We start from the raw sequence: 26,476 nt of genomic DNA, 5'->3' as shown, positions 1-26,476 counted from the left end.
CTACAGTTATAGAAGCAGGAGCATTGGCGAGTACCACATCAGCCCAAAAGGCAGAACTCATCGCTTTAATTCGAGCCTTAGAGATAAGCAAAGACAAGAGAGTAAATATCTGGACTGATTCAAAATATGCCTTTGGGGTAGTGCATGTCCATGGAGCTTTGTGGAAAGAGAGGGGGTTATTGTCCTCTCAAGGATCAAACATTAAGCATCAAACAGAAATTTTACGATTATTGCAAGCAGTTCAAAAGCCAGATCAAGTAGCAATCATGCACTGTAAGGCACACCAGATTGGGAATACAAAAATAATAGCTGGGAATAATTTAGCTGATAGAACAGAAAAAAAAAAAAAAAAGAAAGAAAAAAGGTAGCAAAGAAACAAGCATTGCAAATGGCAATAATTCCTTCTAAAACAGTAACCCTTCCTAGGGAAAAACCGAGATATTCAGAGGAAGATGACAAATTGGGTCAGTTATTAAATGCTAAGAAAAACTTAGCTGGATGGTGGATAACTCCTAATGGACAAGTAGTAATTCCACCTCTTTTGATGAGAGAGATAATTCAAATGAGACACCAAGAATGTCATTGAGGGGCAGAAGCCTTAGTAACATTTTTACGAAAGCAAGTAATATCAGTTAAGATGTTAGGAATAGTTAAAATGGTAACTGCAAAGTGTGAAGTATGTTTGAAAAATAATCCAGTGATTAAGAAAAAGGTTCAAACGGGTAGACTGAAATCTGGTACAGAACCTGGAGATTATGGGCAAGTAGATTTTTCAGAGTTACCTGTGGATAACTGGCTAGCTGAAAAAGTTCATAGACATAGTCCAGCTGGCTGGACAAAAATGCACATCGCTCTCAGCTTCTCTGAAGTAAAGCAAAATACACTGTCTTTGGCTGTTTTTGTTACACAATAACAGGAAGATTTCGGTGGGAAAAGAATGTTGCAGGTGGGAACAGAAAACTACAGAAGAGAAACTAGGGGCGGGCTTGGTATTTAGGCAACTAACCAATAATGAGCTTAACTTTTGTAATATGTATGAGCTAATTATAACAAGGTATAAAAGGTGACTGTAAGGCACAATAAATGCAGTCTGCTGATCACTCATATTGAGTGACTGTGTCTTCCCTCCGTCGCAACAAATGGCGCCCGAACAGGGACCCTAGAGAGGGCTGAACCTGCGAGCCACGGTTCGACGGAGATTCGGGTACCGGTCCTGAAAGCAGCGCAGGAGGCGGCAGGGCACAGTCCCCGCGCCCGGGAGCACCTACAGAGGGTCTCGCAGGACACGCGTCGCCAAAGTCTCGCAAAGGCTGCAACAGCGCTGACGAAGGTGTGGAGAGACAAGCGACGTACGATTCGCTCATATGCTTTTTAGGAAAGCGGAGCGTGCAGGACATAGATTGTAAAAAGGAATTACCCGGGTTATTAGCGTATGGGATAGCATCCGGGACCCCCGCGGCAGCGGCGAGAGGCGGCGCAGCCCGGCAGGCCCCGTCCCGGCCGCGGTTTCTCTCCAAGGCGGCACCCCCACCCCCCCATCCCCCCTCCGATCAGCGCCATGGCGATGCAAGCGGCCAAGCGAGCTAACATCTGGCTGCCCCCAGAGGTCAATCGGATCCTCTATATTCGGAACCTGCCGTATAAAATCACAGCGGAGGAAATGTATGATATATTTGGGAAATACGGACCTATTCGACAAATCAGAGTTAGAAACACTCCTGAAACAAGAGGAACAGCTTAAGCTTCTCAAGGGAAAATATGGACTTGATTACAAGCCCACAAAAAAAAAAAAAAAAAAAAAAAAAAAGTGCTTCAGATGTCACCTACAAGAAATGGGTTTCTGCCTTGAACTAGCAAACATCTCTGTGTTTAAAAAGAAGCCTTTTTGCCTTGATGGAGATAATTTATTCTGTATTTATGCTGTATTCTGAATGTGGAAATTGGTTGGGACTAGGAGGCTGGCTTAAAGGCATTTTGCAAACGGGATTATTATTTTTGATCATTATTGTAATAATAGGTTTTTGATCATAACCAGCCAAAATTATTTGTAAGCATTAGGCATATCTGAAGAGAATGCCTTTATTTGAATCAGCAGTTAAGGTGTAGTTTAGTCTGATGCTGTGGTTTTATCTGCTCCTGGTGAATTTTTGAAGTGATGAAATCAGAGATACAAGGTATACTAAGAGTTATGAGGTAATAAGGTAATAATCTAAGTAAGGGTGCTGTCTTTTATATCTACAAGTGCAATATGCATTTATGTAGCAGAGAGAAACTTTAACAATAATGTTGCTTGAGCCAGATGTGCATGTGACAACTTGGGAAAAGGGATATCACAACTGGAGTGCAACGGTGTTTCTATGTCTGGCAGAGTGAAATCTTTCAAGACCTGAGTTTAGACAGTCTAAAATCAATTGTTAGTATTCAGAAAACCCATCTTAAGCCTCTTTTGCTTCCATAGTGTTATGGAAGTCAACTGCTATTGTAGAGAATTAATGATTTTTTAATACATATTAACAAATACTACTATTTTAACTTGAGGCAGTTGAGTGAGAAATACTCACGTGTAGCATTTGAGGGAATGTCAGCATAAATCACACTTACAGTAAGACTGCATTTTTAATTACTGTACTCGTTAAGATTTGATGATGCCATAAGGCTAAGGCCTTTTATCACGGATTGGTTCTGAACTAAAAGGTGTGTGCACACGTAGATATGCACATTTGTGTTATTTTCCTTAATTGGCTACAAAATAATATAATTAGGTTGGGGACTAGATCTTGGGAATTTGTCTATTACACTTCTGTTTGTTAAGGAACGTGCATAACATACAGCACCCATGTAGGCTTGGCTTGTGGCATAGTTGTCAAATTTAGCATAGACATTCAGACAGATAAGCAAGGTACTCTTCTTGTGTGTATCACCTACAAGCCATTATGGCTTAGTGTGTAAATCTGTATGTAACTGTTGAAAAATCCACTTATGAATGTATATAGCTTAGAACTAATTTTTTCCGTTTGTTAATTCTTTGATATCAATGAGGTATTCTTCAGAAAATGTATGGACTGGTTGGTTGCATAAGGGCAGTTGTTATTTGGACAGAAAATTGTTAATGGTCAGGGATTTTCCACTAAAATATTTGCAAATATTCCTAGTCAAACATCAGTTTGGTTTCTTTTTGGGTTTTGAGCTTGCATTAGTCCATGTTCAGAACTTTAAAATTACCTTTGAATTTTTTAAACTTTTTATATCACTGGAACAGAAAGAGCATCTAAATTAAAGCTTCAAGCTAACTTTATTTTTTCAAGTATTTCTGGAATTATCCTTCTGAACTGAGATTTTATAAGTTGGCTGTGTATTTTCCTGTGTTAAAACGCTGTTATTGAAAATGGTCAACCAGGCCTATGTCGCCCAAAATAAAAACGGGGGAATTGTGGATAACTGGCTAGCTGAAAAAGGTCTCATAGACATAGTCCAGCTGGCTGGACAAAAATGCACATCGCTCTCAGCTTCTCTGAAGTAAAGCAAAATACACTGTCTTTGGCTGTTCTTGTTACACAATAACAGGAAGATTTCGGTGGGAAAAGAATGTTGCAGGTGGGAACAGAAAACTACAGAAGAGAAACTAGGGGCGGGCTTGGTATCTAGGCAACTAACCAATAATGAGCTTAACTTTTGTAATATGTATGAGCTAATTATAACAAGGTATAAAAGATGACTGTAAGGCACAATAAACGAAGTCTGCTGATCACTCATATTGAGTGACTGTGTCTTCCCTCCGTCGCGACAGTTACCTAGACAAAATGGGTACCGGTACATCCTGGTAAGGGTTGATACTTTTACAGGATGGCCAGAAGCCCTTCCCTGTCGCACCACACAAGCAAAAAGAGGTTGTGAAGTGGTTATTACAAGAAATAATTCCGAGATTTGGAGTTCCTATTGGAATTTCCTCTGACAGAGGTCCACACTTTGTGGCTGAAGTAATCCAAAGTGTTAGCAAAGTATTGGGTATTAATTGGGATTTGCATGCGTCTTGGAGACCACAATTTAGTGGAAAAGTGGAGAGGATGAATCAAACTTTGAAACGACAAATAAGTAAAATTTGTCAAGAAACCAGTCTAAAGTGGCCTCAGGCACTTTCATTGGCATTATTATGAATCAGGGTACAGCCAAAGAGTGGAACCTCAGTCAGCCCTTATGAATTATTATATGGAAAACCATATGAGTCTCTAGAACCAAATCGAAACATTCATGTAAAAGGAAAACAAGATGTGTATAACTATTTGCTTTTTCTAAGGAAAACTTTGGCTGTGATTTGGAGTGTAGTAATTTGGAATAGACCTTTACCCGTGGAAAATTCAGTGCATGATTTCCAACCAGGAGACAATGTCTATGTGAAGACTTGGACCTCCGAACCTTTGCAGGAGCGCTGGAGAGGACCTTTCCAGATACTGTTAACCACTTTTACAGCTATCAAACTTGCAGAATCGGATGCTTGGATACATTATACTCGAGCGAAGAAAGCACCGTGAAGAAAGCATCTGCTCCGTGGAAGATTGCTAATCGTGACCCAGAGACTTAAAAATTGACTTTGAAACATGTCTAATTTTTTATATCAGGTTATGATTGGGTTTTGGATTTTCTTTTGGTTGGCAGTGTTGGTGGGATCATGGGCTGGCTTGGTGGACAGGAACAAAAGACAAGTAGAAACAGAACAAGTGACTGGAATTCCCAAACAAATGGCTGAGGAAAATTTGTTGGTAGGATTGACTAAAGAATTTGCCAATTTACAAAATGTCATGCAGATCACTGCTTGTTTGCCAATACCGAGGGCAGTAGGTGAATCTATTCCATGGGGAATTTTAACTATGAATCTGACTAATCTGGAACATAAAAATGAAACCACCTATTGTGAACAAAGGCCAGTAACTCAATGGTATGAACAAGTAAAGGTTATTAGAAAACAGTGGAAGTCAACAGGTAAAGAAACAGATTGTAAAAAACAAAACAAAAGAAAACAAACAAAAAAAACCCCAAACCAAACTATTGAATTATGATTTTATAACAGGATCCCGACCTAGTGCCATAGCTTGAGTTCTTCTTCCTGGGGGTCCAAATCTCCAGTTAGGATGGTGTTCTTATGATGAACAACTTAAAACCAATGTGAGCAGAAGTATCATGAAATGGAAGTGTAACAAAACTGGCCAAGGTACCCAATTAGTAGAACAATGGGACTCTATATGGTCTATGTCCATATTTTCTCATTTTCAGTATATGGCAAGAACTTCTTGGTGTTTTACCTGGGATGGAAAAGTTTTTTCAGTATTACCCTGGGTCAATGATAGGTCAACTTCATCGGGAGAGAAGGAAAATAAAGGAGTGCCATGGTGGAAATGTGAAAAAGTGTATGATTGTAGTAATGCAGACTTAGTAATCCAAAGAATTCCTCCGTAGGCCACTGTTTTAAAATATGGTTGTTTTTGTCGAGGTCTTAAGAACACTCTCAATTTAACCAGCACTTTTACAGTTAGGAAAGGAACTTTGTTTAGTTGGAGTAAAACTACTATTTGAAGTCCAGGACATTTAGTTTGGGCATTAAGTGATGGAACCTGGACCACACATTTACCATTAGATGGTAAGGTGAAACAAATCACTTTAGGCATGCCAACATTGTGTCCAGTTTGAAAGAAATCACCATTTAAAGGATCCTTAGAGAATTTAGAATTGAAACGAATAAAGAGATCTGAGATAAATGATGATATTTGGAATGAACCATTTACAGGAGTGAAAACTGGTTGGGCACTGGAATCACTTTTAAATCCTATAGCTTCATATAGAAACAGAGCATGGCTCTATCAGTTAACTGGTCAAGTGGAAAAATTAGCAAACGTTAACAAAAAGGGGTTTAAGGAATTGAATATATAATTACAGGCGACCTCCAGAATGACTTTACAAATAGAATGACACTAGACATGCTCCTACTTAAAGAACATGGAGTGTGTGGATATCTCAAGGATAAACTGGACCACTGTTGTATCCACATTCCAAATGTTACTCAGGATGTGGAACATGATCTAGACCTATTGGGAAAAATTGAAAAAGAAACTGAAGCAATTCAAAAGGATATGTCAGAAGATTGGCTTGGGAAAATTTTTAACAAACTGGGATGGAATTTGAGCTCTTGGATACAATCTATAATTAAAACTTTGTTTCTGTTACTAGTTGTCTTTTTGATGAGCATGCTAGTATATGCATGTTTGAAGAAAGAGTTTACCAATAGAATTGCAGTGAATTGTATGATTATGAGAGAAGTACCAACTATTTTATCAAGACATGATCCATCACCAAAATATGTTGAAACAAAAGATATATGAATAATGTGAAAGTATTGAAATAATGATTTTCAACACTTTCAAAGGGGGGAAATGTTATCGATTTGTTAATAAGTTAAGATTGATTGACTTTATTTGATTAATTGATTTTATAAAATCATTTTATAAAATTGAAAAATAGAAGGATAAGAAATATTTTTAATGAAACTTATAGTTGCACAGTAAAAGCTGCTATTAAATCTTCTGTACGTCCTGTACCAAGGCTAGAAGAAGGGCCTGGAACCATTGTTAAAACATAGGTAATAACTTTAGGGTTGAAAGGTTCCTTTGTATTTAACCAGTCTTCTGTACGCAGAGGTGTATTGAAACGTCAGAATATGAGATGAATGGGAACTGGGGAGAGTCGACTGGAACAGCTTGTAGGTGCCTGCCAAGAAACCGTGAACTTTAGTAAAAGGTAATTCCGGCAGGGGGAGATCGCGACCACCAACTCATATACCACCGACCCAAATCGTACCCCAGACCCATTTCTAGACCTTTCTAAGCTTTACTGCGCAGAATCGGATATAGGAGGAGAGTATGTAAATGATTTATGGGAAACGTTATGATTATGCATGAATAATTAATTAATATGTATGAATAAGTTCTATATATGGAATCTGATTTTGGGACCTGGTGTGCGTTGATCGTGAGAGGACTCACTCACACACCCGGCCGTCAATAAAGAAGTGTCTGCTTATCTACATCACATTGGTGTCGATAAGTTCTTCATTCCGAGATTTCGGTAACAGTGGCAGGCCAGCCAGAGAGCAGCTATGCAGAGAAGACCTTTGGGTGATGACAGAGGACAAGCAGGTGAGGTTGAACAATGATTGATGCACCTTCATGGCAAAGGCAATAGCTGCGGGGGCTGCATTAGGAAAAGCATCACTGGTCAATGGAGGCAGGTGACCCTTCCTTCCTCTCGCAGAGCTGTGTCCAGGGCTGGGATTCCCAGGGCAAGAAAGTTGTTGATCTGCTAAAGCAAGTTCTTCAGAGAGCCACAAAGTGGGTGGGAGGCACTGGAGCATCTTTCCCAGGAAGAAAGGGTGAGAGTTCTACACCTGTTCGCTCTGTAGAAGTGAAAGCTCTGAGAGTCTTATTAATGTATGCAGCATTCCATCTGAACCAAGGTAACACTTTTTGACTCTGAGGATGATCAGCCACCGGAAGAGTTGCCAAGAGAGGTTGTGCAGTGTCCGTGCCTGAAGATTTTCCAACCCTACCAAGCTAAGGCCTTGTAGAACCTGCTTGAGCTGGCTGTGCCTCAGCTGGGGAGTTTCACTGGATGATCTCCAGAGGTCTCTTCCAATGTCAACACTTCTCTGCCATTCTGTGAGTATCAAGAACACAAGTAAAACAGAATGAAATGAACACTGCAAAGATAGTGGGGTTCACGGAGAGGACCCACACTGCAGCAGGGCAGAATTGTGAGCAGAAAGGAGCAGCAGAGGCGTTCTGTGCTATCAGCCCACTCTTCAACATCCCTCCGGCGCCTCTCAGGGTGTGGGTGATTAGGTGGTTGGGAGCAATGGAGTAATTTGGCCCTGGAAGGACCTGTGAAGGGAATGGTCATATAATACTTTGGACATTGTTTCTCATAATCAAAATCTGTTTGAATTGGCAATAAATGAAATTGACCTTTGGCAAGACAACATCTAATTGGTCATTACAGGGATAGGTAAGTAATCTCTCTGTCTTTATCTTGACCCATGAGCATTGCTGGTTTATTTCCTCCCTTGTCCTGTTGAGTCAGGGAAGTGAATGAGCAGCTGGGGCACTGGTAGGTTTTGGGCCAAGGTTAACCCACCACAGGACCACATCAGGACTGCTGTGCCCGGAATGTGGCTCCCCAACACCAGAAAGACCCCGACAGATTGGAGCAGGTCCTGAAGAGGCCAGAAGGATGGGTGGGACCTGGAGCACATTATGGACAAGGAGAGGCTGAGAGAGTTGGGGGTTTATTTGAGGAATCATTTAGAGTGAAAGGCCGGCGCGCTGGGCCCAGGGCTGCTGCTGGATGGCAATCCTTGGCCTGTTTCAATATTTGTCAAAACAAGGCCATGAGCACATGATCTGGCTGGAAGTCTCTGACCACGGCCTTGGCTGAGTGACCAACTGTGGCAAGGGCTATGGGACACTTGTGTGTAAGAAATGTCTGTAGGAAAATGAATCACTTTATATTGAAAATGGCAAAGGAGTTTGGTCTCACTAAGCCACCAAGAAGGATAGACATGACAATGCAGCAAAGGTCCCTTGCTGGGGCTGGGGTCTATGACCACACAGGGAAACGAGCGGTGATTGGGACTTCTTGGGGAAATTTTCCCTGCTGCATCCTCCCTGGGGTCTCCAAGGAACATGAAACAGTGCAGGCCCTCTCCTTTCCCTTTCTCCGCTGCCCCTCCCTCCCCCTTTTTTATTTTCCTCCTCCAGGTAACTACTGGTTACGGTGTTTTGTTTAGTGCAATGCCACTAAAAAGCCAAATACGGAAAACCACTCTGACCAGGTTATCTCAGGAACAAGATGCCTTTGTGAAGGGAGCCTGTCGGTGCACAGGAACTTTTCAGCCACGTTCACACAACCCATCCCGCTGACTGCGGCATCTTGTGAAGCATAACGGTTCGCCATGTGCCCAAGCACAAGAGCTGTAGCTGAAGTGTGTGAGTGAGGAACGGGAGGAAGAGGCACAGCCTACTTGACATCCAGCTGCCGGGATCCTTCACTTCCCTGGGTGGCATTGGGTGCTGCCAGCTCCTGTGGCCTGGCCCTGCAGCCAGCTCAGCAGGGAGGGAAATTTGCACCTACGCCTGTCAGATGCCAGCTGGAGGAACAGCACTGAAGGAGACTTGGAGCGGAGCTGACTTTGTCCTGAGCAGCGAGGTGGTGTGACACTGAGATCCAGCCTGCGCTGGTAGTTGGTGCCAGGAAAACAGCACTGGAGTCCTGGTGTCCTGCTATGGCAGGGGCAAAAACGGCTGCCCCCAGCAGGGGAGGGGCAGGGCAAGATGCCCTGAGCAGGACAGGGACAGAAGTCAATGCCCCCTGAGGGGCAGGAGCAAAGCTCGCCACCCCAATGAGGGCAGGGGCATAAAGAGCCCCCTGAGCAGGGCAGGAGTCAACCCAGGTACCTGGTGTGGACAAGGGGCAAAAGCAGCCTCCCCAGGCCAGGAGGGGAAACACCAGCCATCCCCAGGGGCACATGATGACAAAAAGCCACGCAAGTGAGGCTGTGGCCAAAGTGGATGTCCCAAGCACAGGCTGAGTCCTGGGGGCAGATGCAAGTCATGGGCAGGTGCTTTGCTCCATGAGTCTCACGCACACAGTCCTGTAGCTGGGACGAATGGCAAAGAAACCCTGCGCAACGCGACGGTGCCAGCCACAGCTGTGCACGGGCAGCTTCCAGCCTGGGGCAGGCGTTGACTCCTCTGGCTGTGCGCAGCGGGGAAGAGGTGGGAACTGTGCCGGCGGCCGAGCAGCCCTTCGCCAGCAGCACGTGGGGAAGCCCAGCGGCACCGGCTGCTGGCTGCAGGGGAGGTGCCCAGGCTGGGGCAGCTGCCTGGCCACAGTGTGTTGCCGTGCAGCCCCGTGTCACAAAGGGGCAGTGATGCGGCACCCACCCGGAACTGTGACCTCACCTGGCCAGGGCTGGACATCCTGAGCAGCGGGACGGCCAAAGCCAGTTGGGCTGAGCTGCCCATCAGGATAACTCGGCTCCTTCTTGAGCTACTTGCGTGGCTACCTCTTTCTAAACATTTCTCCTTTCCTGCTGACTGCTCCTCAGCTTCCACCCTCTTCCAAAGGTAACTAGCACTTTGCCTGTGGGACAGGTCCTAGAAGACGTAGGTTGGGGATAAAAGTGGAGGCTGCTCTCGACCTCCCAAGCTCTATGCTGAGCTCTTCCACCCTTCTAGGCTGGCCAGACAGGCGCTATGGGTACAGTTCCTGTTTGGTAATTCCTATTTTTTTGCCATCGCCTAGGCTAGGGAAGTAGGGAGGTGGCAGGCCGAGGCATTGAGCTCAGCGTAGCCTGACCCGAAGCCCACCTTGACTGATGGGTCAGGAAGGGAGACCAGAAGCACAGCCCAGCAAAGGCAACCGTTATAGTAGCGGCCAGACACCAGTCACTCCTGCAGACAGGGTGGGCAAGTGTGGGCTGGAGAGCCAGAGGGCTCTGCTGCTGACAGTTGCTACAGGCAGTTAAAATGACCACTGGAACACGTTTGATGGTGACTGCTGGCCTCTGGGTTTTTCATCCTCACCAAGAGGATCATATGCCCGCTCCTTCCTCAGTCAGTGGGGGACGAGCAGCCAGCAGATGGGTCCTGTGGGACCACAGGATCAGCCTCGTTGGACTAAGGTAACCCCGGGGAGGTGGGTCAGGGCACCAGATGCAATGTGGATTTCTTGCTGGGGTATTGGCATTGCTCTCCTTGCCCCCACACACTGCAGCTCTCTTCACGGCTGCAACACTGCTCCCGCTCAAAGCATCCCACCTAGATCCATCCTACTTATGTGCCTTTGCAAGCCGTCCAGGAGGGCCTTTGGGAGGTCTTTAGCTGTCCCCTCAGAGAGCTCTGGGGGTTCCCCACTGCTCTGGTCCTTTCAGGAGGAAAGGACAGGACCTTTTCACAGCTCTCTTGGCAGGACATGGCGACGAGCATGGAGGACACTCCAGAGGACAGCAGCTCCTTCACAGGAGCCAGCACCAACCAGCTAACTGCAACAGGTCCATGGAAGGCAGCTGCAGGCTGGCTGTGGCTCCTCTGGGCAGGCGGGCTCAGCATCGCCTCCTACATGGGCTCATGCTTGTATCGCTTCTTCTGTGGCTGTGGAAGGCTGCTGGCTAGACAAAAAGCTGCATGCCCAGACTGGTGTCAACCAAGACACTGTGCACTTCACAGTGTACGAGAACAGGATGACAAAGAGGAGCACGGATTCAGCGCTTCTTCCCGCTGCCAGGGGAACAGTGCCAGGGAGAGGACCCGGAGCAGGTCCCCACAGCGGGGAAACAATCTCCGCAGCTGGTTCGTGCACACCATGGATTATGACCACTCAGCAAGGAGGACAAGGAGAACAAGTCTCCCAAGTTGTGACCACGCTCCCAATGATAACCCAGTTCCAGGGTGCTCCAGTGGCAGCTCCCAGTATTCTCCTGCACCCAGGGATGCTCGGGAGCAAACTCTGGTGAGGAAGAGAGAGCGGAGCAGATCTCCACGGCGTGGCTACAGTCTCCGCAGCCGGTTTGTGGAGTACAAAGAGTACACCCCCTCAGCAAGGCGGAGGAGAACAACAAGTCCTCCAAGTTATGACCATGCTCCCAATGATAACGCAACTCCAGGGACCTCTAACAGCAGCTCCCAAAATCCTGCACCCAGCGCTACTCGGGAGCAAACCCTGCTGAGGCAGAGAGAGCGGAGCAGATCTCCACAGCGTGGCTATGATCCCCACAGCTGGCTTGTGGAGTACACAGAGTACCACCACTCAGCAAGGAGGAGGAGGAGCATTTCAGTGGCCTACAGATGCAGCTGAGAGAAATACTCAGGGTGCTGTGGTGGAGACATGGGCGGTTTGCAAGCCTGGATGAGCCTGGAGCACAGCATCTGTATCATGGAAAATCAGAGAGGAGGAGGAGGAGGAGGAGGAAGATCCAGGAAGCACCGCAAGTGACTCCAACTTTGAACAAGCTGCACAAAAAACACCAGCAGCCCACCCTGTCCCTCCTCCCAGTGCTGCCTGTGGTCACCAAGAGCTCAGAGGGAGCTTCCAGAGACTGGGACAGCTCCGCCAGCTGGCCCACCTGCCCACAGGACCATCGAGGAAGAGCTTTAATCTCTCTTCTGCTTTGGGGATCACCTTGCAAAAACAACACTCATTTGGAACCCACCGGCAGAGAAGCCAAAGCCAGAATTAAAAGCAGTTGCTGGCCTTGCACAAGTCACTGAGGGGGCACGTACTTCTCTAGGTTTTGGGGGAGTTGGTGGAAATACCCAGTGTAGGAAGTTTATGCCATGGGGTTTTGAAAGCTGTGTGCTTGCACGGGCCCCTCTTGACATCTCTTCCTTTTAAACATGGAGTTCAAGTCACTCAAATGGAAAAGGGCTGGGTGAGCTGACAGCGAGCAGGACCGAAAAGGACTGAACAGCCGGGCCCAGCGGGTGCTGCTTGGTGGCACCAAGTCTGGTGTGAGGCCAGGAACTAGCGGTGGCACCCAGGGGTCAGTACTGGCTGCAAACCTCTTTGACACCTTCCTTAATTAATGGTCTCCATGATGGGGCAGAAGGCACCCTCGCTTTGGTAAATGACACCAAAGCGGGAGGAGCGGCACTTAGGCCAGGGCATCGTGGTGCCATCCCAAGGGACCTGGGCAGGCTGGAGAGAGGGGCTGACTGGGACCTCATCTAGTTCAGACCTCCTTCAGCATACACAAGCCAAGCCTGTATATAACAACGAATATGAAATGTACCATGAAGCCTAAAGACTGAGCAAAGGAGGGGAGAAGTTAGAGGAGAGTCCATCGTAACTTTGTCCCACGGGTCTCCAGGTACCCAGTGAAAGCACAGCAGCTCCTTTGACTGCTCTGCCATGTCCCTGCCCCATGATGCACTCAGCAATTTTTCCAGGCAGAGTACAGAGGCGCTAAGGGGGCCAGAGGGACCCTGCAGGGCTCCTTGAGGGACTGTGGGACAAACAGAGTGCCTGGGTCGCCCTGACTGCCTCAGGAGGGCTCCCATGATCTGGCTAGAGAGCAACAGAAGGCTCTGGGGCATTACAGACACCTATGGAGGAGTGCTGTGGAGACTCAAGGGGAATGGCCGAATTTAGGGGGCCAGGCCCCGAGTCCAGTGGGCTTTCTTTTGGTGCTAGAGTCCCTGCAGAGGGGTCTGGGGTGCAAGGAAGGGCTCAGGAGCCATCCTGGGTGGACTAGAGCGAGCCTAAGACAGCTCCAGGGCAAAGACAGCTCCAGCGCACCCTGGGGCAGAGGGTGCCCAGGGCCAGGTGGCCTCCACAGCCATCAGGGACCTGGCAAGAGGCATTGTGATGCGTGGGGGGAGGGAGCGTGGCATGGGCTTGTTGTGCTCATCATCTCCCTGCCCCTTTGCAGTGACTTGATGTTGCAGCTGGTACAGGCACTGCCCCCCACCAGCGCAGGGACCCTCACACAGCACTCCAACTAACATCACTGGCACAAGCTGCCCAGAGAGGCCTCTGGAGACGTTCCAATGCCACCTGCACAGAATTTTGTGCAATCTGCTCTAGCACAGACTGCTTTTACAGGGGGGTGGACTAGATAATCTCCGGAGGTTCCCTCCAACAACGACCACTGTGTGATTCTGGAACTCGTGGCACTTTGGCTGAGGAAGAAGATGTCAGGATCCTCAGGCAACCCAACGTCTGACTGCCCTTCCAGTCTCCCTGTCCAAGAAACCTGCCAGTCCTCACTAGCAGAAATTGGAACTCCACACGTGGGCTTGCAGATGTGCATGAGCACTGCAGGGCAACAGCCTTCTCTCTCTTCCCCGTCCTCCACGGCAGGGCAAGTGCAGATGTTCTGCAGAGGGACCACCAGTCCCCACGGGCCCTGCTGCCCTCCCTGTCATGCAGTGGCTCCTCTACCCTGGGCTCCCTCTACCGTATCCCAGACCACTGGCCTGCTGTGATGGCACAGCTAGTGGCACTAACCTGCATAGCACATTCCCAGTCCCTCAGGGCCACTCGGTGCCAGTGGGGAAGCTGGGAATTGCCCCTGGCCAGGACCCAGCAGGAGTTCCTCATGGATGTCAGTGAAACAGCACAGAGCCCCATCCATGTGAAGCCACCCCCGGCAGCCCCTCAGCCATAGCTGTGGTTACACAGAACCTCACCAAGGAGCTCATCTGCACCGTCCAGGATACCCTCATCGTGACCAAGCAGTACAAAAAGTTTTTCCAAGTGATGATGGCCAAGTTGCAAAAGGAAGCCTGTGGTAGGACCCCCCCCCCCCCCGCAGTGCCCTCCTCCCCCCTGCCAGGAAAGAGGAGCAGCTCTAACCAGGCCTGCTGCAGCCCAGAGGGTGGCCCCAGGGCCTTCGAGTGGAGCTGCTGGGGGCAGATGTAGACTCAGGGAAGACAGCAGATGGGGACAAAGACCAAGGGCAGGACACGGTGCCAAGCAGAAGCAGCCCTATGCGGATGGGCAGAAGGAGCCCAGTGGGGATGAGGAAGAGGAGCCCCATGACACCAGACAGAATCAGCTCCATGGGCCTGGGCAGCACCATCCATGTGGGGCCAGGCAGCAGCACCCCAGCAGAGCCCAGGCCCCAGCACCGGGTGCCCGTGGGCAGGGCACATGGGCAGGCGGCCTCAGGACTGTGCCAGGCAGGACTGTGCCTGCAGGAGGGCTGCTCCTGGCTGTGGGGCTGCTCAAAGCTTTGGTGGAGATGCGACTGCTGGCTCCACTGCATCCGCTTCTGCAAGCCCCCGTGGTGGCAGCGCTGCTCCCAGAAGAGCAATGGGTTTCCCTGCCAGTGAGCAGGGTGCAGGGCTGGGAACTCCCTGGGCTGCCCCCCATCTGAAATGTTCAGTCTTTTTTCTATCCTGGTGCTGGGGCTCATCCATCCGTCCCGCAGCTGGGGCTGTGTCACTCTGAGTGCCTGAACCCAGTGGGGACAAGCAGGCATTGGGCACGGCTGGCACCCACAAAACAGGGGGTGGGGGTGTCTGGTACCACAGTGTGTGGGGACCGGGCTGGGCTGGAGAAAGGGGCCAGAAGAAACCTCATCAAGTCCAACAAGTGCCGAGTCTGGTGCCTGTGGAGGAACAAGCCCAGGCCCCGGCACAGTCAGGGGTCACCTTGCTGGAAAGCAGCTTGGCAGAGGAGGTCCTGGTGGGCCCCTCAACGAGATGCCTACTGGGCAGGGGACTTGGACCTCTTGCAAAGGGGGGATCCAGTATGTATTGAGACGCCACAGTTAATCCATACACCACAAAAGTCCTGTTGTTCCCGGGTTGGCATATTCAAATGCTTAACAAATGGGGTAGGGGCTTGGTCCCTTAAACACTTTTTGTCCAATACAGATAATAGAGTTGAAACACGGGAAATAAATCCCTTACCCCAGGAGAATACTCTCCTCAGGAATTGTTTGTGAGCAGTTAGTTGTGAGTCGTGGAATAGAACCATGGTATACCCCAGACTTGCAAACCTTTATTCCAGACATGTGACCTTGTTGGGGTTTTCTTGCACCAGGGTTTAAACCTGGAGATCCCATATGTTGGGCAAAAACTACCAATCGAGAAAACACATTGAAATATATGTGGTTTCACTTACTATCAAAACAAAGTGGAATTTTGTGAGGGAAGGAAAAGAAAAAACCTGTGACCTATCAACACGCTCCACCGTTCAATATCCAGCCCCTCAGGGTCCTTTCTGGGCATGTTCAGATGGCAAGTTTTACTTCACACTAAATAGTTCCCTGAAATTATTTACATATGCATAAGGCACTTGTGTATGTCACTTTGCTCCTGTGGGGCTTTCTTGGGGTCTTTTGAGACTACTGGTGGTCAACAAGTTGCTGAACTTTCTTGGGGCACATGCACTCTGCTTGTATTATAGAACCTCATTTATTCTCGGTGCTATATGGTTTTGACAGCAGTGCTCTGTTACCCCACTTCCCTTGGCTATTGTGATAGCCCAGGTGCCTCAGAAGGCTTGCCACCCTTTGCTGAGTTTACTCAATAGGTCTAGTTAATCACCGCTTTAGCTGCAGCCTCTCCTGATGACTCTTTACAACTTCATCCTGTCAGCGAGAAGCATCCAGCTCTGCCACTGAAGGGCAGCAGGCTCCAGTCACCAGGCTGCTCCCCACAGGGCACAATCCCTACTGCCTGGGTCTCGGTGGTGAGAGGCTGTATATAAAAATGAACTATTTTCCAGCAAGGGAAGCAAGGCCTGAACACGCATACTCTGGCTGGTAATTCTCCCAGGCAGCTGCATATTCCCAGTCCCTCAAGGGGACTGGGCTTCCCCCAGGGCTGCCCCAGCCCAGCCTGACTCCAGCTGCCCGGGGGCCCGGCACGCTGGGGGGTGGGAGCTCCCCCACACACACACACCCGAGCAGCCAGCAGGCAGGAGACACCCCTGCGCCGGCTCAAGGGCCTCCCTCGCCCCATGGCCGGCCCCAGCCCCCACTCAGCCTGGCCGCAGACCCAACACAGACTGTGACCCCCCAGCCCAACGTGGCTGCCAGGAGGCGGAGGGTGGGCAATTACAGCTGCCAGCACAGCCTGGGAACAGCATGGCCCTGGGGCAGCCCCGGGCCTACAGCTCCCAGCATGCCCTGGGAACAACCTGGCCATGGGGCAGCCCCGGGCCTACAGCTCCCAGCATGCCCTGGGAACAACATGGCCATGGGGCAGCCCCGGGCCTACAGCTCCCAGCGTGCCCTGGGAACAACATGGCCATGGGGCAGCCCCGGGCCTACAGCTCCCAGCCTGCCCTGGGAACAACCTGGCCATGGGGCAGCCCCGGGCCTACAGCTCCCAGCATGCCCTGGGAACAACCTGGCCATGGGGCAGCCCCGGGCCTACAGCTCCCAGCATGCCCTGGGAACAACATGGCCATGGGGCAGCCCCAGGCCTACAGCTCCCAGCATGCCCTGGGAACAACCTGGCCGTGGGGCAGCCCTGGGCCTACAGCTCCCAGCATGCCTTGGGAACAACATTGCCATGGGGCAGCCCCAGGCCTACAGCTCCCAGCATGCCCTGGGAACAACCTGGCTGCCAGCAGCCCCAGGCCTACAGCTCCCAGCATGCCCTGGGAACAACATGGCCATGGGGCAGCCCCAGGCCTACAGCTCCCAGCATGACCTGGGAACAACCCGGCCATGGGGCAGCCCCGGGCCTACAGCTCCCAGCATGCCTTGGGAACAACATGGCCATGGGGCAGCCCCAGGCCTACAGTTCCCAGCATGCCCTGGGAACAACATGGCTGCCAGCAGCCCCGGGCCTACAGCTCCCAGCACGCCCTGGGAACAACATGGCCATGGGGCAGCCCCGGGCCTACAGCTCCCAGCGTGCCCTGGGAACAACCTGGCCATGGGTCAGCCCCGGGCCTACAGCTCCCAGCACACCCTGGGAACAACCTGGCCATGGGGCAGCCCCAGGCCTACAGCTCCCAGCATGCCCTGGGAACAACATGGCCATGGGGCAGCCCCAGGCCTACAGCTCCCAGCACACCCTGGGAACAACATGGCCATGGGGCAGCCCCGGGCCTACAGCTCCCAGCATGCCCTGGGAACAACATGGCCACCTGGCATCCCCAGGCCTACAGCTCCCAGCATGCCCTGGTATGTAAGGACAGAAAATAAAATTGTCTCAACATCACTGTTTCACGACCGCCATTTTCCTGTTGCCAAGCAGAAGGGACTTTGTTTACCTACTTTGTGACCACAGCATCCTGTTGTTGGCAAGAAAAAGCCTCAGTCGGGATGGCTGCCGCCGGAGACACGCTGCCCGTCGGAACTGGGGCTGGGGAGCCAGCACAGTAACACCTGGGCGCGCGGGCAAAAATGGTGCGAACTAAACTATTTCAGAGAACTGGGCGGTTTTTCGGGGAAATGGTGTGGACTGAAACCTATAACTGCTGGGGCTCCGCTCACTCTTGTGCTCGGCGACTCAGAGGTCTCCACGGACTTCACCAACTCCACCTGCTCCACCCGCTCGCTCACCTCCACAGAGTCTGGGACTTGGACAACCGCGCCGAGACAATACATCACTGGAGTCCTATATCGGTGGTGATGAATAGATGCGCCTCTCCCGTTCTCTTGCTTAGGGATTCTGACTTTCTCTTTTCCTCTCTGTCCTATCGCAAGTATCAGTTGTTGTAGAGAATAAAACTTGTAAGCTTGTATGGCATCCGGCCTCGTTTGTGCCTTAATCTAATTCTTGGGATTGTTTAAGAACCATCCCCAATATCGACTTCCAATATCGGATCAGGACAGTACCTCAGGTGGGACCGCAGTGTGAGCCCTGCGCTAGGAGCCGTGTATCCCAAGTGTGAATGTAGAGGTTGGGCCTTGTTTTTAGCTTGGTTCAAAGTGAACTGTGCTGACTGATTCTCTGATCAGAGCAGGCAAGTCTGATCCCTGAGAGAATATTGTCATGGGTGGAAGAGTTGAAGTGCAGGGAGTGTGTCAACAAACAGGTGGTTTGAAAAGTCTTTTGGTCAAGGATCTGGTACGGTTGTGTAATGCCGTTTGCTTTTACAAAGGTGTCTAGTAAATCCAAGTGTTCCTGCCTGTGTCCTAGTAGTGCAGAGACCTCTGTCTTTGGACTGATTGATGTGTAAGATCTGGGGTTTTTTTGGACAGCTCTGAAAATTGTTCAGAAGGTGGCTTGTAAGTTGGGTGAAATCAGTCGTCACTTCCATAAACCTCTCGCCCGGGAAGAAGACCTGTGGAAGCAAGGAGGGTTTCTTTTTTTTTTCCCCTTTTTTTTTTTTTATGCTTTGTTTTGGTTTGGGTTTTTTGTTTTGTTTTCTTTTGTTTTGTTTTGTTATTACTGGGAGGAAAAGCAGTGATTAAGTATCACTCTGTGATACCCCCAGGTGCAAGCTGTGTAGTGCATTTGAGGTGGGTCATTCCTGTACAGCCAAGACGGAGCCCAGACTCCTCAAGGCTTTGCGCACTGGCAGTGGAAGCCTTTGTGCAGCTGTGGGGACTGGCTTTCTGTGCTGCAGAATGAAAAATAAGAAACACTAGGATAAGGCTGACAGAGAAGTGGAAAGGAATGGAATATTTTTTGCTGAAAAGAGTATGTCCTGTAGTTTTCAAGCTCTGAATATCTCCACGTGGAATTTAAAACCTGCTTTTAACTATGCTGTTCTGTTTCAATGAGAGGGAAGGTGTCTTGTAGTCGCAGATGATCCATTCTGTTAATAAGGTTCTTTGCCTTCTGAGTTGAGCTTTCTTGGCTTTACATGAAAAGTGCCTCAAGCTGTACGATTTCAGGAATTACATCTACATGGGGATTTAGAGACAAATGAAAAAGTATGTCATCTTATTGTTTCAGTATATGAATACTTTTAAACAGTATTTGCTGTGTTTTGAGCAACAGACCTGCTTCCCATGCACCTACATAAACCCCAGTTTCTCGTGAAGCCACATGCAGTATGGTTTGTAATGTGATATTTACTTGATTCGTAAGCCGTACTATGCTGTGCTCTTCTGGGCTTGTCATAGTCCTTTGAAACACAGCCCTGCACATCAAACGAGCAAGCTGTGTAATCTGCTTTCCCTCATAATGTAGAGCCATGCAACTGTCATCAATACAGGCAGAACAAATCTAGTTGAGGGATTTGTGGGCTACTGTGCGAATCATGGTGTGCCAGGAATTAGCCCATGCTTACTCATAAGTTCCTGTATTTGAATAGGAATGGGAACATGACGATACCACAGAGCTGATCAGATGTCCACTGCCATGATTTTCCCTTTTTTTACAAATTATACCAGGGCTGAGCAATGACAGAAAAGGCAAGAATACGGTTACACCAGAATGCAAACTTGTAGTTCCAGCATACTAGATGGATTGTGCCCAGATGCTTTCTGTTCCAGTGTCTCTAGTGCAACAGAGGCAGCTCCTCTAACCCACCCAGACTCCTTGGAATCTACCTTCTTGTGCTGGCCCTTGGCACTTTGATTCTGGGACTTTGAGTCCAACTTGATCAGTGTTTCCCAAATGGTTTTCATTGTCTCTCTAATGCTTTCTGTCCCTTCTCACCCGCTGAGGATTCCATCAATGTACCGATACACTGTGATGCCAGGTGAAATAGATCTGTGCTAAGACTACAGCCAGAGCATTGTGAGCAATAGCAGGGCAGTGTTTATATCCTTACAGAGGCCTATTGAGAACGTACTGAGTCCCTTTCCAGGTAAAGGCACACTGGGCTTTATCTTGGATGTGGAGCGGTATCTAGAGGAACATATCTCCCATATCAAAAGAAGCCTTCCAAATCAGGGAGGCTCCCTGTATTTGTGTCACCAGCTGGGTCTTGTTGGGCACTGCCACACTAAAAGGGAGTTAGCATTTAACTTGCGGCTATTGAGAGTTAGGTGCCATTGCCCGTAAGGCTTTCTGACTGGTCAGAGCAGAAAACTGTATGGAGAGTGGGCTCTAGTGCTGATACCTCTCTTTTCTAAATGTGCCACCACCCCATCCATAGCGGAGTTTGCTGCTGCTGGCAAGGGGCATTGTTTTAACTGGTAACTGGAGAGCGAGGAAGAGGTGTGGATGGTTGTAACAGACAAATTAATTTCCCTGTTCCATTTTTCTCCCACATCCACCCAGTAATTATGTGGGTCTCCCTATTGTCTTCCTCATCTGCTGTCACCAAAGAAGCAAAAGACCATACAGACCGGCCGGGCGTTTTCCAGCACCGACCATATGGCAGGTCAGATCCCAAAATGTTACTCTCAGCTTCTCCAGCAAGCACTTCTGCATCTGCCATTTGTTTTTCCTGGCCGGGGTAGCCATAAATTAATTTTGGCCACTTAGCTTTCCTTACTTACTCCCTCTATTCCGGTATACCTTACTTTGGGGCAGCCAGGTTGTGTATGTAATGCCTTGGCCGGGTCAGCAGTGACTACTGACATTTGGACAGCTCCATCAATTAAAAAGCGCACAGAAATGTTTTTGATCCAATTGGAATACTGAGAAGGGTTTCGAGGCCTTTCTCAGAGTGCCATATATTGCATAGTCATGTGTCATACACGGTTTGGTTACTGGTTTTTCACTTCTAATGCAAATACGTATGCATCCTCAATAGCACTACTGACGTGTTTTACCAAACTACGCATGCTCTCCAAGCAGGGTCTTGGCCTCTTTCGGGTGGAACTATTTGAGTTGGAGGTCGCCATCTCCCACTGCCGCAATTATCTTTGTCCTATTTTTAACTCATTTTCTGTTGGTGTCAGTGGATCCCAAGACCTTACCAGCTTGTGTTCTCTTGCAGCCAGAACTTTCCTCATTGGAAGGCTTCTTCCTGCGTAACTTAGCTAATGGTGTTCTTTTCACGACCTGGTCTTTGTTTCTCACCCCTGCCAAGGCTGCCTCCCTTGATGGGAAGTCCCTTCATTTGAAACTGCTTTAGAGTGTGGGTCATGTCGGTGGAGGTGTCACCTAGACAGGGGTGTGTGGAAGGTCAGTTCTCTGCATGCGGCAGGGGCTGCATTAATCCCTGTCTCCCACTGCGTGAATGACCGCAAGCAGAGGCACTGTGCACGGAACATCAAGCCTTTAATGAATTAAGAAGGAGAGATATGGGAGAGGGCTGGGGCTGTAGTGGGCGGGTGCAGGTCACACGTCACAGGGATCTGTGCTCCACACCTTCTCTATCAATATATCAACAGCGGTCAGGGCGGTGTGGGGCACTTTGTCTCCTGGAGTCCCTCAGGGTTCTGGCTCACTTGGTGAGCACGGAGTTGCTGTTGGAGGCCCTCTGCTTGCTGCTGCCCACCTGCTGCCCACTACAGCCCACAGTTGTGCCGTCCCTGTCCAGGTTCCCCTCCCAGAGGGTTTTGGAGCTTTTTGCCACCTAGCAGACCACCATCTTCTTGCACTTCCTGGGTGTCATGCTGTCTCGTAGGGAGGTCTTTAGCATCCTGGGGGTACCAGCCAGTGCAGGGTGCTTGGGTTTTTTGCCAGAAGCCTTGCTCGATCTGGGCACCACCCATCTGGAGGGGACACCCAGTGGTGACTGCAAGTGGGTCAAAATGACCCGGGGCTGCCTCTGCAGTGCCTCCTCCACCAATTGGGCCATGTGGGGCAGATGATGCTGAGCGGCAGCCGTGGGTCTGGCCAGGGGACTCTGAAGCAGGATCTGCAGGAGACTCTCTGGGGGACCATTCTGGGGACCCTCTGGTCTTCTGGTCTTTTGGACCCTTCTGGTTTTCTGGACACTTCAGCTCTCCTCTGAAGTGTCCATCGTACCCACCTGAGAGAGCTCCATGGGACTCCCTGGCAGGCAGGTGGGGAGGAGCGCTGCCAGCCCACCCTGCTTCCCCTTGGGGTCCAGCAAGGGGGTGTGAGAAACTGCACCGGTGAGACCCACCATCGCCATAGCAGATGTGTTTTCTCAACATTGCTATGGCAGGAAGCTCATGCCATCACCGCAGTGAATGATCTGTACGTCGTTAAGGCAGGAAGATATCACTGCTACAGAAGAGATTTAAGGCAGGAAGATCACACCACTGCCACTGCAGAGGTTTAAGGAGGAAGCTGACTGACGCCATGGAGCAACAGGGGAGGCTGATCCTGCAAAACTTAACCAAACCCCTGTGCTTGTGCCCAGACCGGGGGTCGGGGGGATAAAGGTGCCCAGAGGCCCCTGAGGAATGTTGGGCATGTACACCATTGCTGGGTGGAAGGTGTGGTGTAGCAGAACAGCTTGTAACAGCTCTATAAAAAACGGAACCACCTAACGTTGGACGGAACGTTCTGCCACTGGACTTGGAAACGAATCGGACTGTCGGGATGCTGCAGCTCCGGGTGGTAGCTATTGCTCTGAACTCTCTATTTTTCCTTCTTTCTTTCCTTTCTGTCTTTCTCTCTCGCTCTCTCTCCCTTTGCATTCGCAGACTGATTGTTGGGCAAATAAAGTTCCTTGGCTCTTGACTCTGTTTTGAGTCTTAATTCTGTTCCTGAGAAGACAAACAGAACAATGCTCAGACCAGCATGCGGCAGGGGGATGTTGCCACCTTCCACCAGGAGGAATTGGTGTCGTCCTGCGTCGTGGCCGCCAATTTTTTCTTTTGGACATTCGCCCTCCATCATGTACTCCAAGAGGTCAGGTGAGGGTGGTGGTCAAGACATGGACATCAGGGACACCACTGTCGATGTCTTTGCTGTCCCCTAGCCCTGCAGTCACTGTCTGCTCTATGGAGCAGCCACCATTTGCCAAGTTTTCTGAGAGCTCTGGGAGCTTGTTGAGAAGGGTTGTCAAACAGCAGCTGTTGAGAACTTCAGGGAGCTCCAGGATGCTGTCAAGCCACGTGAGCGGGTCACTGCTGTCCATGGTGGACAAATGCTCATCCTGAAACTGCAGGCTGTCCTCTGCCAGCTCAGGAGAGCCCTCATTGAAGGCATCTGGCCACAGCTCGGGCAGGTCCAGGGGCTTCTCTGGGCTTGCTGGGGTGGTCCCCACTTCTCAAAAATGACAACAAATCCAAGCCACCTCCAGGGCAATGCAAGCTTTCCTTGGCACGGCCACCCATCTGCGGGCTCTGCCACTCCCAGACCTCACCTTGGGAGCATGCCAGCAGTGACTGGTGGTGGCATGGTCAGAGTGTTGAAGCTCATGCCGAGCACCTCTGACACCATTGGCAGCTGGAGGGGGAACATCTCTCTTGGGGGAAGCAAAGGGGGGTGATGGGGTGAGATTCTGGCCGGCAGAGCTGGTTGGGGGTTACCCGGAGGGCAGGAGCACCACGAGGAGTTTGCTGCAATATGTGCCGTGGCGGCTGGCCAGTTGGCATTTGTTGGGGCAAACAGTGTTCTGTCCCCATGGTGATCATTCTACCAGCACCTGCTTCAGCCAGCGTTGTGATGGTTTGACTTTTAATTCTGGAACAACTTCCCATCTCAACGGTTTCCCATCCTGCTGATGCTTTCCTGTGCTCAGTGCAGATTTCCCATTCCCACCGTAGTTTCCTATTTCAGCTGTGTTTTGTTTTGGGAGTTGAATTTCATGTGAAAGGGGAAGACACGGGGCCAGCACCACCAACCCTGCAATGCCAACATCTGTGTGCTGGCCAGCCTTCCTTGAGGGTGGAGTTGGGAGGGGACCTTGGGGTACTTTTGGGTTGTTTTTGTCCTCTCCACTCTCTGGTCTGGGCCAGAGGTCAATCTTGGTCTTGCTGTCAGGGTAGCAAAGCTGTGTGGCGTTCACATGCCCCTTCCTGGGGAACGCTGGTGGGGCTGTACTGGGGGTCTGTCGTGGCTGTGGAGAAGCATCATGGGGTAGTGGGCAAGCACCCTTCCTTGCAGGGTCTGCCAGTGCAAGGGGTCCACCAGCGGTGAGTGAGAGCTGCAAGGAGCCTTCCCCTGCACCTCAACGTTTCTTTTGAAGTGAGGGGCCCAAAATGACAACACAGTGTCTTAGGTTTGGCTTCAGCCATTTACAAGGGGTCGAACACTGCCTTGGTCCTGCTGGCCACACTGTTTCTGATACGCCTTTGTTCTGATACAAGCCAGGATGATATTGGCCACCTGGGCACACTGCTGGCTCATGCTCAACCATCTGTCAACCTGCACCCTCAGGGTACTTTCCCACCAGGCAGCCTTCCAGCCACTCTGCCCCACGCCTGTAGCGTTGTGTGGGGTTGTTGTGACCCAAGTGCAGAACTGGCACTTCTCCTGGTTGAACTTCATACAGTTGGTCCCATTCAGATTGTCCAACCTGTGCAGATCCCACTGCAGAGCCTTCCTGCCCTCAAGAACATCAGCCCTCCCACCCAACTTGTTGTTGTATGCAAACTCACTGAGGGTGCACTCAATCCCCCTGGCTGCATCATTGATAAAGTTCTGAAGCAGGACTGGCCCCAACACTGAGCCCTGGGGATCACCACTCCTTATGGGCCGTCACCTGGATGTCACTCCATTTACTACCACTCCTGGGGCTTGGCTGTCCAGCCAGCTCTAACCCAGCATAGAGAGTTTCCCCTCCCAGGAAAGTGTTCCAGCCCCTGAGCATCTCAGTGACTCTTCACTGACCTCACTCCCAGTCATACACATCTTCCTTGCTGTTATGGGGAGAAAGATTGTCTTCCCTTGCATCAGCTGATGCCCATTGCCTTCATCCTCCCATCATGCACAAGCGGCATAAACCTGTTTGCCCTTTCTTGCTGATATGACCCAAGAACACATGGGAAAGCTGTTATCAGGTGTCCCCAAAACCTCTTCTTCTCCTGGCTTTGCACCTTTCAAATAAGGCCAATGGCATCCAGGGCTGCATTAGGAAGAGCTCTGCCCAGGGGTTGGTGGAGGTGATCTTTCCTCTCTACTCAGCCCTTCTAAAATTTGTCTTGCTGACTTCCCTTGCTTTCTACCCTTCCACCTCCACCCATACTTGACTCAAAGATGTTGTCCAGAATTTTCACCACTCCTACATTGTCCTTTTGTTCAAAACAAGTCCATGAGAGCATTTGCGCCATATTGGTGAGGGATCATCTTCCACTTTCTCTTCAACCAAGGCCTTCAAGTAAAGGTCTCTTTCTCTAGCAGTCTAAAGGAGATGTTGTTCTCCTTCTAACCTTCATCAGGAGGTTGAGAGAATGTGAGCAGAAGACCTTTGTACATGAAGGAGTTAGTGATGAGTGTCACAGGAAACCTGAGCAGGCCTGTGCTGTGCTCCACGTACCTCTTGGCCTTCAGGCTGTGCTGTGCTGAGTGTGTCCCTGGGTTGCAGAACAAGCCATATTGGAAGAAGAAATCTGCAGGAAGCTGCTGGTGAATGGCCAACCCCACGCCCCTACCTTTACCTGGGACTGCAGTTACCAACTCCCAAGTGAACATCTCCTCTTAGAACACGAGAAGTGATGACTAGAATGGGTTTCCCTGGCAGAAAGCACTTCAAGAGCTGACAGGAGCAGTGAGGGATAAGCCTTCTGCAGGCAGGATCTGCACCACTTGCTGCACCACCCTCCCAACACTGTACACTCTGTGTTTCCAGCCTCAGAAGGGACGGCATACAGCTGACACGATTGTCTCCATGTGAGGAGAGTTTGCTCTAACCAAGGCCATTTGAAATGACACTTTGTCTCAGAGTCCAAGTGCCTTTCTTACTGCAGCCATAACCAGCTGGGCTGCTGATGGCCCATCCCCCAAGGAAACTGGAGACTCCAGGGACCTCAAACTTGCTTTCATGACCATGTGCCTCCTAGTGGCCTATGAGCTTCTCAGGTGTAATGGATGTCAATGATAGCCCAGATCATCAGCCCTCTTGTGGCCTTGGTTACTCCTTGGTTAGCGGTTCCTGAATTGGAGAAGACAGTGATAAAGAGATGCACAGGAATGGAAGAGATGGCCAAGGACCCTGCAGGTGCCATGAAGGCTTTGCAGGAAGGAGTTTGAGGAATAGC

General features: G+C 50.0%; 4 long non-coding RNA genes across 5 annotated transcripts in view; 2 read left to right on the top strand and 2 right to left on the bottom strand.

Annotated features, from left to right (window-relative positions):
* Positions 1-26,476, bottom strand: part of LOC308057165 — a 153,159-nt gene that overhangs the window by 21,900 nt on the left and 104,783 nt on the right. The window lies entirely within an intron of this gene.
* LOC308057163 overlaps positions 1-26,476 on the top strand; it is a 374,427-nt gene that overhangs the window by 315,679 nt on the left and 32,272 nt on the right. The gene's annotated exons all lie outside the window — the stretch shown is intronic.
* Positions 1-26,476, top strand: part of LOC308057164 — a 372,076-nt gene that overhangs the window by 313,949 nt on the left and 31,651 nt on the right. The window lies entirely within an intron of this gene.
* Positions 296-7,115, bottom strand: LOC308057168. Its single transcript, XR_013925166.1, has 2 exons — positions 3,792-7,115; positions 296-782 (listed from the first exon to the last, which is right to left on the bottom strand). It is a non-coding gene; the product is annotated as an uncharacterized lncRNA (long non-coding RNA).

The sequence above is a fragment of the Falco punctatus genome (genome assembly GCF_963210335.1).
Source record: "Falco punctatus genome assembly, contig: scaffold_50, whole genome shotgun sequence".
Lineage (NCBI taxonomy): Eukaryota > Metazoa > Chordata > Aves > Falconiformes > Falconidae > Falco > Falco punctatus.
This window is presented reverse-complemented; position numbering and strand designations above follow the sequence as displayed.